This window comes from Sciurus vulgaris (assembly GCF_902686455.1).
Source record: "Sciurus vulgaris genome assembly, chromosome: 7".
NCBI classification, from domain to species: domain Eukaryota; kingdom Metazoa; phylum Chordata; class Mammalia; order Rodentia; family Sciuridae; genus Sciurus; species Sciurus vulgaris.
Window position 1 is genome coordinate 132,395,511 of NC_136467.1, and position 15,271 is coordinate 132,410,781.

General features: G+C 41.0%; 1 protein-coding gene across 1 annotated transcript in view; it reads left to right on the top strand.

Moving 5' to 3' along the window:
- The window catches only part of DUSP22 (dual specificity phosphatase 22), a 67,805-nt gene that overhangs the window by 23,655 nt on the left and 28,879 nt on the right, over positions 1-15,271 (top strand).

Below are 15,271 nucleotides of genomic sequence, written 5' to 3' on the forward strand. Positions count from 1 at the left end.
TTTTACCCTGATGCACAGTTTGAGCCCTTGGCCAGGAGTAAAATCTATTTGTTAGCCTTGACACAGCCCAAGTTGCCTCTTTAGAAAATAATGCATGTGTGGTTGTGATGTGTGATTTTCTATTTAGGGTGGGGTGTTGGAAAGGGAGGGGTACTTTGTTCTGAAAGAAATAATCCTGGTTCAAGCTGTTATTATTGAAATTCATATTGTGCAAGAGTAGGTAATTTTTGTTAAATTTATGTGTTTGCTTTAGCCATTAGAATTGACAGATTTTGATTAATGTATAACAAGCTAAATCAAATAAGGATATAGAATGATAAACGATTCTGTTAAACAGTTTCATACCGTAGAACCAATCATAGGTGGTAAACAAACCTCAGTATGTCCCTCCAGATCTGGGAGCCATACGTCCTTCTGTTGTTTTAGCTCATAGTTTTTTTGCTAAGGTTTTCAAACTCGTGTTGCAGAATGATTTTATCAGAAGCAACAGCAAAACATTTTGTGGGGGTCACCATTTCTTTTAAAAATAACTAGTATATTTTCTAATCCAATAATAATCATTGCTGCTTAAAATGTAGCCAAGCTATGGGCCAAAACTAGTCTTGATTGACTTCCTCTTAAATCACAAGAGAATCTTGAGGTTTCCTTTATTTTAATAAATTACATAGAAGTCCTTCCTACCCTCACCCACCAGGCCAGCCTTGCTACTTCATACTCCATCTTGTAGAACACATCATATGACCATGGCCCTTAAATCTTTCCACATTGTTAGTTCTATGTAAGATACAAGGTCTTATAGTGTTAGAAATGAGACAACTCCAGCCCTTATCTGTCCCACTTCCACCTTTTACACATAGAAACCACAACTGGGGAGTGAAACAGGTTGCCACCCAGGTAAAAAGAGACAGCTGTTTTCATAAAACCTCAGAGCTATGGACAAACTGTTTCTTCATCAGTAACAATAACACACTACATAATCTTTTTATTCCCTGGGTATATTGTCTATAAGAGATATATTCTGCCATGAAAAAGGAAGGTGGTGGTAGAGAGGGATTAGATAGAAGGGAGAAAGGGAAGGGTTTTGTGATCTGTCCGTGATGGCATTACTTAGAAACATCCTTTTGCATTCTTTGGGCACTGTTGTTACCTCAACCTGATAGTAATTATTCCATGTGATTTCATATTTATTAAGGGTTATACTGTAGTTTTTACATAATCATAGTTAAACATTGCCCTCCTTATTCTATTCATTTTTAACATCACAGGTAATCCATGGATATGCTATTTTAAAAGTCAAATCAATAATCTCTCTTCTCTCGCATGCATGGGGAAAACCAAGCCACCAAAGTTATTTGAACTGATGTGCCTACAGGAATACAGAGTCCTAGAGGTTTAAGAACTTTGTTCAGCATCTTCTGTCTGAAATTTTAAATTCAATTCAGGAAACCATGAACTCACCCAGCCTGAAATGAGTCTGGTATGTTGTTGGAGCTGGTAGGAATTCACAGATGAATTTTATTCTTCACAGGTCCATGCTGTGCTGACCCTAATCCTAGGAGGGAAATAGGGGAGGGATGGAGGTGAGAGGGGAGAGTGTAGGGTATTGATGGGGTGAGCTCATTTTCCCACCTGGAATGGGGCCCTAAATGATGACTAAGGAACAAGGGGTCTGAGAGGAAAAAACTAGGGCCCCCGTTCATTTTCTGAAATCTTCAAAACCAAGGTTGTTTATTGAATGGCCCTAACTTACTTTGAGCAGCTCTATTCTGGGCCTGGGCAGAAAGTGGAGAGGTGGGTACAATCTAAAATTGAAGAATTTTAGGGCTGTTACATCAATGTACAGGTACAGGAACCTTGCTGCCAGGAAGGTACAGTTAGCTCTTTACTGTAGATGCTTCCTTGGGTCATTTCCAACAATATTTCAATGGGTTTTAAAGCTCTAGAGTACTTTGTATCAATTTTCAAGGGCTTTTAGAATCTTTAGGTCTACTTTTATTGCAAGGGCAGCTAAACAAAAGAGGATAGTCCTATTGAATTTGGTTTTTAGAATTGAGGATATAGATCAGAGGTCTTAGTATTCTCAAAGGATGGGCTGTTGAACAGCGGGCCTACAATATGACACTTTAGGGAAAAATAAATTAAGAGAATTAAGCACACCACAGGCCCTTCTGGAAATCTCTTAGCCGTGTTGACAGAACAAAGCTTCCAAAGATTTGTGTTGTAGACATGTATTTATCATGTCTTTCTGAGCAAGGATCCAGTTTGCATCATGCATGCTTGTGTGACCACCTACTTAGATCTCATGGACTACAGATCATGGCAATCAGGAAAAGGTGATCTCAGTCCAAGGACCTGCCACCCCTTGGAGTTGGGGTGAGCCTCCCAGGTGCATACTTGCTCAGAGGGGTGCCATACACCTCCCAAGCTAAAACAATGAGAGTGGAGGACCTTGTTGTCAGCTAAGGCTATCTGGGTAAATATCAACATCTTTCCATTGTGTTCCTTATTCTGTTTTGAGAACCTACTGTAGATAGAGCAAGATTATCATCAGACTCCATCACTGTGTGGGCAAAAACCCTGAAGCTGGGAAATGTGAAGGGACTTGCCAAGATCTCACAGCTGGTTAGAGGGATGGTAAACCCAGTCTTCTCTCCCAAGCCAGAATTTTCCCAGCCTGCCTCCCTGCCTCAGTCCTCTCCTGGCATGGCTAATGCTTCTTCTTAATTTTTTTTTCTTTTTGTACCAGGGGTAGAACCCAGGAATGCTTAACCACTGAGTCACATCCCCAGCCCTATATTTTATTTTTTTATCTTGAGACAGGGTCTTGCAAAGTTGCTGAGGGACTTACTATGTTGCTGAGGCTGGCTTTGAACTGGTAATTCTCCTGCCTCAGCGACCTGAGATGCTGGGATCATAGGCATGCACCACCATGCCTAGCATGGCTGATGCTTCTGACAGCAGTATTGCTAGGTGTTTGCCAGATCAGCTTTGGAGTTGCAACCATTGGTGCTCTTACTAGCAGCGTATGAAAGTGCTAGTTTACCAATACCATCATCAGCACAAGACTTTATTCTATTTTGGGGGTCGGGGGTACTGGGGATTGAACTCAGGGGCACTTGACCACTGAGCCATATCCCCAGCCCTATTTTGTATTTTATTTAGAGACAAGGTCTCACTGAGTTATTTAGTGCCTTACTATTGCTGAGGCTAGCTTTGAACTCACAATCCTCCTGTCTCAGCCTCCCGAGCTACTGGGATTACAGGTGTATGCCACCGTGCCCAGCTTTTATTCTATATTTTTAGTTAGCAAGAATTTTCTCTTATTTTATTGCTGCAAATGCCCCTTCCTATTTCCAAAACAGTTCTGCCCTTTGAAAGCAGATGGTTAATAATTTATTCTTTTCTTGAGCTCCTGTTAATGGAGGCCTAGGGACAGGTACTCAAGATAACAGTAGTGAAATTTTTTTCACTATCTGCCCTTAGTGTATAGTATATATATATATGTATGTATATGTATACGTACATATATATATACATACATATATATTCTTATTTTCTAAACATGCATGATCTTTACAGTCCAGTGAGGAGAAGAATGTAGTTCAAGGCAGGTGACAAATCAGATAGGAACAGAGTAGAATGGAAGCCCAGACAATAAAGGTCCCTCTTCTGCCCATGAATTTGAGGGTGTTTGCAGTAGGCATATATTTGACTGGGCCTTTATTCATGACTAGGAAATCAGAAAATTTGTTTAGTGATATTACGTCAAAAGAAGGCTGATTGAAAAAGGTGGCATGTGACTTCCTCTAGATAACCTGGACTCCTACCATGATCTTGTTGATTCTCTAAGAATTCTGAACCCAGCATGGCAGATGTTGTTGTTCTGGTTCCTTCATGGTATAACTGTTCTGGGTGACACATTTCCTGACACAGTCCGTGCTGGAACCAAAGGTCTTACTACAAAGGCAAGGATCTTCCTGCTGGACATAACTCTTTGGGACTGTACTTTGGTATAAAACTTTGGAGTATATGTTATTGGTACATTATAGGGAAAAAATCATTGTCACATATATTCATTTTAATAAAAAGTAAGCCTAGACTTTTAATTGGAAAGTTCAGGGGTATAAACTATCTGGGTTAGTCTATTTCCATGCTTAGCACTTGGCTAGCGAATTGCTCCGTATTTGCTCAGAAGTGTTCCTATTTTGAAGAATAGATGTGAACCGGTGTCTTTAGCATCTACTGTTTATTCTAGATTTTAGCAGGGGTAAAAACTCCTATCTTAGAGATGGTGATTTTTAAAATCAGAAACCTGAGATTGTTTGTAGGTACTGAGGAAGTAATATTGAGCAATGAAAGGTTTCTCCCTTCCCTTGAAAAAAGAAACAACTCTGTCTTTCTAATGTAAAAATTTCAGAGTTTGTTTCATTTTTCATTTTGTGTATTTAACCAGACCACCTGCAGGAAACAAAACCATTTTTTTTTTCACTATTAACAGAAGCACTTTAAGAAGTAGTCTCATTCCTTAACATGGCTGGTATCATGAAGAATTTTAATTTTGAAATGATGCATATTGTTGGATTAAATGGAGAAAAAAAATTACACATGTATGCAAATGAGAATATTATATGTACTAGATAGATCTAGATAGATTTTTGAGCTAGAATTTGACTTGGGTATTTTCTATTTTAGGTGTGGTTTTTATATTTGAACCATTTAAGTTTATATGTGTGTTTTTAAAGAAGAGGGTGTTTTCACAGGCAGACGTTTTTTCTTGATTCTACTTTCCATATCCTTTTACACTAAAGACATTTTTTGAAACATTTGTTCCCAGAATTTAATTTTCTGAGTCTTGTTTGTAGTTGGCCACTTCTGGTTCTGATACATATTTTTTTCTCTGTGTCTGTACTATTGTCTTTGTTTACTTATTATTCACGAGGAAACTCATCAAAATGAGATGCCTTCTGGGCTTGGACTGCCCTGTGTTTTCACCTAGTGTTGATGCCCTTGGTTCCTCTGTTATGTGTCCCATTGACACTTTCCATTGCTCTTAAATTTTGTTGACTCCCAAATATAAAACAAATCAGAACCAGATGCTAAGTTGTTTAAAGTATAAGACAGTAGGCTTCTATTCCTCCTCCTTTCTTCTTACCCTCCCTGTTTTTTAAACTTTTGATTACCATGTAATAATTGCACACATCAATGAGGTTTAGCATGGTATTTTACATTCATACAGTGCACTAATCAAATATGGTCTCCCTTTGTCCAGCCTCTTCCCCCATATCCCATACCTCTAGTAATCACCACTCTACATTCAGATTGGCTTTGGGTATTTTTGTTTGTTTTGTTGTTTCAACTCTACATATAAACAAAAACATACAGTTCTTGTCCTTCTCACAAAGCTTAGCCCCAGCTCTTCTGCCTCTAAAAGGGACACGTCAGTGGTCACTATTTCATGCCTCCCTTCTTTTTCTGTAATATCTGCATTTGTACTGTTGGTTGGGGCATGACTTATATACACCTCTGTGGCAGCTCCTATACTAGATCAAACAGCTTTCTAAGCTCTGTTTGATGTTTCAAGCCTTCTGGCCCATGCCAGGCTCCTGAGCTGGTCTGCAAGTCTGTCCCAAGCAGGTGCCACAATGGGGTTTCTTTGGTTCCTACAGCATTCAGCTCAGACCCAGCACGCCAGGCTCCCTTCTGTGGATGCTTGGTAATGAATGGAGAGATGCGTACCTTTTTAGCTCCATTCCAAAGCAAGACATCACATCTTTGATCAGTGTGACTTATTGGAGGTACACACAAACACACACACACACACACACACACATATATATAAAAGTTAACATTAGATTCATTCTTCTGTTCTGCCCTTATCCGGTTCCTTCTCTTTCCCCCTCAGTTCCCTCCTCCCACTGGGAGAGGGAGGATAGGAGAGAAAGGGGAAATACTGGGAATTAAATTTGAACAAATTGTATTCTATGTTTTTTTTTAAAATTATGGCAAAATGCATCCTCATTTTAAGTATAAATAAAAAGAAACAATAAAAAAGCTGACTTGTGAAATTTAAAAACAATAAAAAAGAGTAAAGAGTGATTAACCATGAATATTCGTGAAGCATCCTCCTATTCATGGGCTTTTTTTTGTGGTTCTTATTTGTCAGGAGGCATTGGCATAGGTGGATGTTCAGTTTTATAGAGTTGCAGTGGCCTGTAGTTCAGAATGATCATTTACTAAATTAGTCAACCCAAAATCCCCTGTGAAGTTTCTGTGATTTGGATTGATCTCTAAAGAGTCCTTCAGCTGGCTTTGGTAGTATTAGAAGCTTGGTCCTATGAGAAGGACCATTCATCTAGACATAAACAATTAAAAGAGGATTTGCCATGCTCAAATCTCCATGCCTGAGGTTGGGACAGAGATGTTGGAGACATTATCTGAACTTCATGGAGCTTATTGTCAAATCATGGGAAGCTGAAGAGAACATTCAGGTCACAGAGATTCACGTTCTGGCTTTTAAAGGGAGAGTCCATTGCCAGTCATACTCCCCTGGCAGCCACGCAGGTAGACCTTCATGTTATCACCTTCTTTTCTGCCTCTCTCTCTCTCTCTCTCTCTCTCTCTCTCTCTCTCTCTCTAATAACAAAAAATTGGAGCAAACCCACCTATTCAGCAAAAAGTAATGAACAGTATGGTTTGTGTCTCGTGAATTCATATGTGATGCATGACGTCAGACATGCTGCCTCCTTATGGTCCATGATTAACAGGGACAAAGCAAGTATGTCAACCATGTCATTTAAGTCATCTTATTCTTTAGAGGAATAAGATAGCCCAAGACACATCTTCAGTGGCATAAACTCTTTTCAACGTTAGTTTGCTGCACTTCTGCTGTATTGATTGAACATCAGAATGAATTTATTTTCCTCTTTTAGGATTCACACATTCCCCTAGTGATGCAACTTGAAGCATTCAGCAAGATTTCCTATTAGGAATGGCCATTGGTTCCTCTCATTTAGATGATTTCATTTATCTCACTGGCATTGCAAAAACGAACTGCTATAAAGTTGCTAGTGAAATCCAGGACCTTTGAAACCAAGTCATTGTTTGGCCGGGAATAGTTTTCAGATTGATAGTTGTTTCCAGCAAACCTCAGTTGTTTTCACTTCTCTAGGAAAATCTCTTTGATGTCACCCAAGAATCAGTGATACCAACTTTACCCAAGACTTGCATCAGCTTTCATGTGTCGAGGCAAATTTGTTTGAAGTCAACCCAGACTTAAATAGACATGACTCAAATAGAAATGATCATGGTAGGTATCGAAAACTGCCTCGTAATTGCTCTTTCTAGAATCAAGCTGTCTCCAAGTTCCTTGTGTGTGGGCAGTCAAGTGCCTGAGAGGCACTTCCATCTGCCTGGCAGCTCTTCTACCACCAGCTCACTTGCAAACAGAACTCTAGAAGAACTGCAGCACAAATAGACCAGAAGGACTGAAATTTTTCTAGTACTGAATTGATTCTAGAGAGGAACTATTTTGTTTGTCTCTAAATGAACAGACTCTACCTTCACCTTCTATTGGCCTTTGTGTTTCATCTGTGGACCTTTTCTTTAGTGACTGACCAGTATCTCCCCACAACTGAAGAAGACTTGTGTCATACTCTTCCTAGATTTTTCCTTCAAATCCCATTTTCTTTTTTTCTCTTTAGAATGTATCTTTAACTTTTAATTTTAAGATAATCGTAGGTTCACATGAAATTATAAGAAAATACTAAAAGAAATACTTGTACCTCTCCCTGATTTCTCCCAGTGGTAATATCTTGTACAGCTAAGGTCCCAGTTTTCTTGAGTATTTCCTGCTAAGCTTCCTTCTTGTCCCTCTTCTCCTGACTCTTCTGCATGATCTGGTAGATGTGTGGCAAGGACTGTGATCTTGGAGTGGATTTGCCTGGTTTGTGTCCCTCCCAGTCCTCAGTAAGGAATATGCAAGTGGCAAGATCTGCCAGGATCTTCAGACCAAGGTCTTGGGTGAGGCATATACCATGAAGTCTCTGCTGTGTTCAGACTGCTACAGCAAGATTACATGTAGGTGTTGAAACATGTGGCCTAGATGGTAAGGGCTCTACCAGTCTACACAAATCTAAATGTCCTTGGACTGGAGAAGACTGTATAGCCAGAGATGTTGTTGAAGCAGCTTCATAGCACTAGTATGGTTTGACCCAGTGGGAAGGGAGGGAGAAAATGTCTCCAGAAGGAGCAGCCCTCAGAGAAGTCAGGAAGTGGGAATGAGCCCTGGAGCCATAAGAGATGCTCCAATGGGGTCCTCCTAATGATAGATGGAGAGGGTGACCTGTACAATGGGGCAAGAGTAGTGCCGTCTTCCTTTTAGCTAAATTGGAAGTTATTCCTCCAGATTGAACCAACATTTATTGAGCACCTCTGTTGCAGCAAGAATTAAGGATAAAATTCAAAGAGAACAAGAGACTGCAAAAAGTAAACAGGTACATAAATTCTTATGATAGCAGAGTTTCAAATGCATACCAGATGCAAAGTTCTCCAGGAAACCCAGGAGGCAGTGGTAGCCAACAAAGCTTCATGAAAGAAGTGACAATTTCATGTGGCCCTAAATGGTAATACAAATACACTAGGTGATAATGGTGAGAGGAAACAATTGGAGCTGGGGATATGATTCTGAGTGAAGAGCACAGTATGTGCAATGACATGGCATGCACAGGGTGTGCAAAAAGGCAAGGTGTGTCCTAGGTGTCCTAAAATGGAGCAGGTGGCCAGGCTGGAAAAGCAGACTTAGAACAGATTAGGAAAAGTCTTTCTTTTCTTTTTTCTTTTTTTTTTTTTAAGGAAAAGTCTTGTTTGTCATTCTTCGGAGTCTAACCCTTATCTCGGGGTGAGTGGAGACTCATCCAAGATTTATGCACAAAGTCAGGTGACACATTTGGATTGCTTTTCCAGAATGTTTATTTGGAAATGGAATGTAGTGAAAGAGATGGATATCCCAGAGACCATTGGGAAACTCTTGCTATAGCTGGGTAGAGATCATAAGAGTTGAACTGGGACACTAAGGAGTGCATCTTTTCCCCCTGGAAATAGAAGAATCAGATTGGACCTGAAAATCCACAAAATGACAAAACAAGTTTTGAAAAATAAAGGATGGGTAAAGATTCTGCAGCAAAAACATGAACCAAAAGAAAGGGCATACTGATAGTTTTATTAGATATAACAGAATTAATAGAAAAAGAAAAAATAATTGGGGTAAAAAGGGAAACTACATAAATGAAAAAAGGAGCAACCCTTGAGATTGTTATAATGCCATGAACCTGTAGGCAACCCATAAACAACTTCAAAATATACAAGGTCATTGCTCAGGTGGAATGAATAGGAATCATTTAGGAATTAGATGTGGAGAATGAAGCAGTAGAGATGTTGGAGTGGTTTGAGGTCTGATAGGACATGCATTAATGGATGTGAGTGCCCAGAGGGTAAGCTTAGTTGTAGGTGAAGTGTTCCTGTCATACTCCTAAATATATAGAAGAGAGATCTAGACAGGACATAAAGATTTGAGAATTATCAGTGTATATTTGCAGCCAAGCCCTTGGGATTAAATAAAGCCATGTAAGAAATGCTAAGATAGCATGATGAGCTGACGGTGGTACCATAATCCCATCTTGCTTTTGTATGGTATTGTGGCAAATGCTTTCAAAACGTGTTAGCACAGATCTCATCAGTCATCACATTTACATTGTGAGATAGATGCATCTTTATCATTCCTTTTGCATTATAGTTTATTCTTCTGCATGTAGTCTTTGTGGTCCTCTGCAAGGGCACCTGCAGAGTATAGAGTTTGTGTTGTGTTTCACCCCAAAATGAAACACTGTGGTGCCTTGGTTATCACCCCTAATCCAAGGGGTTCCTCATGTATAGCTTCTTTAGGGAATAAAAGTGACAAAATCATATCAGACAAGATCCCATAGGGGATATGATTTTGTTAAGGGAGTTTCAAAGGGAAGAATGGCTTAGTTTTTGTGGAAACAACCCAAGGAAAGAATTCGTGGAGGGAAAGTGTATTTCTGGCTCCAAATCTAGGACTGGAGAAGATATTTCACAAAGTAGCAAATTTAGTTTGTGACTGAGCTGGCATTGCTTTTCTCTGCCTCCTCCTAAGGCCAGTATAGCCAGCAGTGACCTGTGAACTACTCTGCCCAGGAACAGTTTATAAGAGTAGAGGCCAAGCCAAGCCAAGTCTTTGACTGGCCAACTAGCAGGAGAACCCCAAGCATTGTGGAGATGTAGGATGGCATCCCAAGGGATTCCATGGGTCACAGGCTCCTGAAGTGGAAGGGTCCAAGTCCAAAACCAGAAGTTTGAATGGGAAATTAAAGATGGTCAGTTGGTTAAGAGCCAAAACAGGGTTAAAGGTCTCTGTGGGCGCCACTTTGTTTTTAGCCATTGGAAAAGTGATTTAAATGTAGCCTAGTTTATTGAGGATTGGTTTAAGCAAATCTGCTGTTTTCAGGTGCTCTTAATAATTCATTGTGGGGTAGGCAATGCAGGTGGACTTGTCTGCCCACACCTGCAAGGGAAGTGATCCAGCCTTATTTAAAATTCTGAGAGTAAAGCAATAGCACCTAACTGGTTTCATCATCTCAGTGCAAGCCAAGTGAATAAGCTGTGTCCAAACTACCGTGTAAAATGTGTTCTCCTTTCTTTGGTCTGATTTTCTGGGATGTTCTAGAGATCTGTGTGTGTGTCTTCTGGAGAAGGGTGTGTTTGAATTGAGAAATTATTTCTCTCAGTTATCACCACAACTAGGGCAGATGTCAAGTTTCAACCTTGATCACTGCAGGAGCATTGTTAGCTACCTTTTGCCCTCTTCTATGGTAGGAAATAAATGTGTGGTGAAAGTTCCAGCAAGCCAAATTATAGGTGGGTTTCAGTGCTGAGATAGGGAAAGGAAATAGGTATATCTGAATTCTAATTAGACCCCTCTTTCTGTTTTTCCCAACTAAAGAGAGATGATCCACAAGGCCCTTGGCCCCTTTGGTGAGAACTACAGCCACTGCCAGAACAAGGGATAGATATGTGGAAAGTGGCCAGTGGCCTGTCCTTTTGTCATCTTAGAACAGCTGCAAGCGTGTTACTGTATAGTTCTGGGGCGGGGCATTTCAGATGAACAAAGCTAAACCCAGACCTTGATTTGAGACTCCAACTCTTAGAAACTCTTCCTAAGCAGAGTAGTTTCCTTCCTGACCCAGGAAGAAAGCAGAGACTAGCAGTGGTGGGGCAGTTACAAACTGAATTTGCCTACTTCATGAAATATTTTGTCCATGAGACTGGCTTCACAGCACCTAAGTGGAAGGCATTTCCAAATCTACTCTAAAGAACTGTCAATTTAAACAACATTAAATAACCCAATCCTATGCCCTAAAGAAATTTTAAGAAACCTTGTGTCAATCACCTTTTCATCACTATGACCAAAATACCTGACAAGAACAACTTAGAGGAAGAAAAATTTATTTAGACTCATAGTTTCAGAAGTCTCAACTCATGGTTGGACAACTCCATTGCTCTGGGCCTATGCTGAAGTATAACATCATGGTGGAAGAGCATGGCAGAGGAGTGGTACTCCACTCATGGCCACCAGAAAACAGAGAGAGAGAATAGAGAAAGGATAACAGAGAAGTTGCATCCTTCCAGGCCATTCCCCCAGTGATCCACCTCCTCTAGCTGCACCCCAACTACCTAGATTTCAGCCAGTTAGTCCCATTCAATCTAGGAAGCACTGACTAGGTTACAGTTCTCATAATCTCATCATTGCACCTCAGACATTCCTGCATTAACACAGGAACTTTGGGGGAAACACCTCATATCTAAATCCTCTTATCTAACAAAGTGTGAATCATATTTCCAAGTGTTGTGTTTTTGTATTTTTATTTTGTTTTATTTTTACTGTTCACCTGTTGTGATGAAAACCACTCCTGCTATTCCTGCATGTGTGGTGACATCACAACTGATGGCTTCCACTGGTCTTCCTGGGATCCTGCTGACCCCAGTAAGGGGCCTCTGGCCTCCTTGGTGGCTGAGGCTCTTTCTACCCTTGTGTTTTCCCACATGTGCTCTGATCAGAGTGGTCTGGGGCTTCCTTCTGTACTACAGTGCAAGAGGATGCAGCTGTCAAAATAAAAATAGCTCGTCAGATTGCTCCACAATGGCAGGCGTGGGGGAGGGGTGTGGCGAAGTCTGGCCTGAGAAGGAAGGCCCTGGACCACTGGTTCTTCTTTTTTTTCTTTTTGGTACCAGGGACTGAACCAAACCAGCGAGGGGTGCTCAACTATTGAGCCACATCCCCAGCCTCTTACTTTTTTGTAATTTAATGATAGGGTCTCACTAAGTTACTTAGGGTCTCACTAAGTTGCTGAGGCTGGCTTTGAACTTAAAATTCTTCTGCCTCAGCTTCCCAAATTGCTTGGATTATAGGTATGCACCACCACGCCCAGCTCTGGAACACTGGTTCTTAAACAGAGTGAGGAACATGCTCTCCTGCCACAACTGCTGTGTATTAACATCAGGCATTGCCATGGAGCACAGCAGTACAGTCTCTGGCAATTCATTTTACCACATTGTGGAGGGATGCTCCTCTTTGTGTGGAAGTGAATGGGAGAATGCCATCCTCTGCGTGGGGTTTTTTTCTGACAAGAACTCCCATGGCCCTTCTGTGTGACCCATGCTTGGATCTTCACCACATCTGAGCTGTGTACATCATGACCCTGAGCCCTGCCTTTGGAGGACTAGCCAGTCCTTGAGGACAGTCTGTCAGCATTTGCCTAATTCTCAAAACAAACATTTCTGGGGTCTGATCCCAGAGAAAGGACATGGAGTTAGGCTCAGGGGTCATGAAAGTGGTTAGAAAGGGTTTCCTCAATGTGGCACATTATGTCCAAGCCTGAAGACAAAAAGCCACCTACGAAGCCACTAACTCACACTGCAGAATTATCTTTCTATCATAAGCAAGGGCACCTGAGTGCTCATTTGTTTAGTCATCTGCAAATGAAGAAAAAATAAACCCTGGCACAAAGAGCTGTTTAAGGAAGGTGGTTATATCCCACTGAGAAGGTGAGGCTGACCCAGATAGGAGCAGTCATGGAGGAACAGCTGGCACTCACTTAGCCCAGTCTGTGCGATGCTGCATTTGATGGTAACTGGGCAGAGAAGACTGACATTGAGGGATAGCTATTGATCACAGACCTGCCATCAACAATTTATTGAGCACCCACTGTGTATTGGCACTATAGAGTTTTTACATATTGAATCTAATTTCCTGTTTTAAAAATTTCTATATTCAAGATAAATCCCTCTGTTTCTCTTTCTAGCAGAGCAAGGAATAGACCCAAGCACAGCTCTTGATTAAGGAAGCATTCTAAGAAATCAGTGTGTTCCATCAGATACCATTTAAATAAATAGGAAGAAAGTATGATATGCAAAATGAACTTCAAGTCATCAGAATGATTTTGTGAGATGGAAATCTCTAGACAAGGACTCAGCATAGTTATGTCTCTCAGGGCCCAGGGAGTAAGGATTTAGGACTTTGAGGGCTATCTAGTAAGTGGGTATAACTGTGCCTCAGTAAACACAGGCCTCAGTTTACCCACCTGGGCTTCACTGACAGGTAGCTAGAAGAAACCTCTGTGACTGAGTGAGCATGCTCGCAGGAGGTCAGGTCAGGTTTGAACCTTGGGACTGTTGTCCCCAAGTTTATTGCAGTCCTGAAAATGTCCAAGCATTTTAGCCTGGTATTCACCTGTTACAATTTTGCATTGTTAATAAGCCCCCTTACTACCTGCTGCTGGGACCATTGATAGTGTGCAATAGAGGTAAAGAGGATGCTTAGGCCTTGTAAGACTGCTGTTGCTACTCTGAAGCCTACTGCAGGTGCCTTGGCCAGCCTAGGAACAACACTTTCAGGGCACATTGGATAGGTGGCCATAAGTTTAACATTCTAAAAATACTCCTGTGTTCTCAGGCATATGCTTCCCTCAGTAGCAAGCGTTTACTGATGATATGTAAGAGCTAGGAGACCAGTAAAAGGTGATTACCATAAGACCTGGCCATTCCAGGTTTTGGGGGTCTAATGAAGACATTGGACATTCACAAGCAATCCTCACCCTCTGTTCTGGGCCACAGCACCTGTGTGAAGGTGATATCATCTGGCATTCAGAACAGGGAGCTGGAGTCTTGCAGGAAATAGAGACTGAGGAGATGAGGGGAACTGGTACATCAGGAATGCTTTCACTAAGGAACAGCCATTGGGATGAGCCCTAAGGTAGAGGATATTCTAGAGAGATGAAACTCTGGGAACTCAGGGGTTGCAGGAAAGTACAGGACATTTGGAGAGACTCAGGCAGCCCAGTGTCCCTGGAGCTGAGGACAGAGCACAGAAGTAGAGGTTAGGAAGGGGGCTTATAGATAAGTGGTAAAGGACTTTGAAGATGAAGCATCTTCATTTTTCAGGTAAGGAAAAAACCACTGAATATGTTGTAGCCATACATGATCAAAAAAAAAAAAAAAAATCTTCTATAGAGAGAATGTTTTCCTTAATGATTTTCATAGAATACTCCTAAAACGTCAATTAGTGATTTATCTGCTGATTCATGGCCACTTTTTGATAATATTTATTTAGCAATAACCTGCAAGAAGTGATATGCAGAATGCTTTGATTTGAACTGTCTGCTGAAAGTGGCCCCAGTTTTCATGAGTCATAATCATGTACATCATCAGGTCCTCACACTGAACTGAAATTACAGCAGAGGCTTTCGGTGGTGAGATGGAGCTGGTGTGAATCTTTTCTCTGCCTTCCCATAACCCACCCCATGTTGGCTAAAGGAAATCCTATGTACTGATGAGGCCCACTTTAGCATTTCATTGAGATACCTTGAACAAAAATAAGCATTGAGTCCTCATCTGTTGATCTGCCGAGTCAAATGTATGTCATTTTTTGACTAACCTGAAAGAAGCCAGCAGGTGTAGGAGGTTTCTCATTTGCATCTTGTCTCACAAAATCAAGCCCAAGGCTAAATCTTGTCTGTCCACTCTGACCTTCCTACCCACTCCCCACCCCACCGAGGACCACAGAGTTCTTGGAAGTTGTTATTTGAAGCAGTGCTGCCTAAATTTAGTGCATGCAGGAAGAATCAGTGGCAAATGGTTTCTTTAAGAAAATACCTCTTCAATTTAGAATCTAGGCTTAAAACTTGTATTACCTAGCATA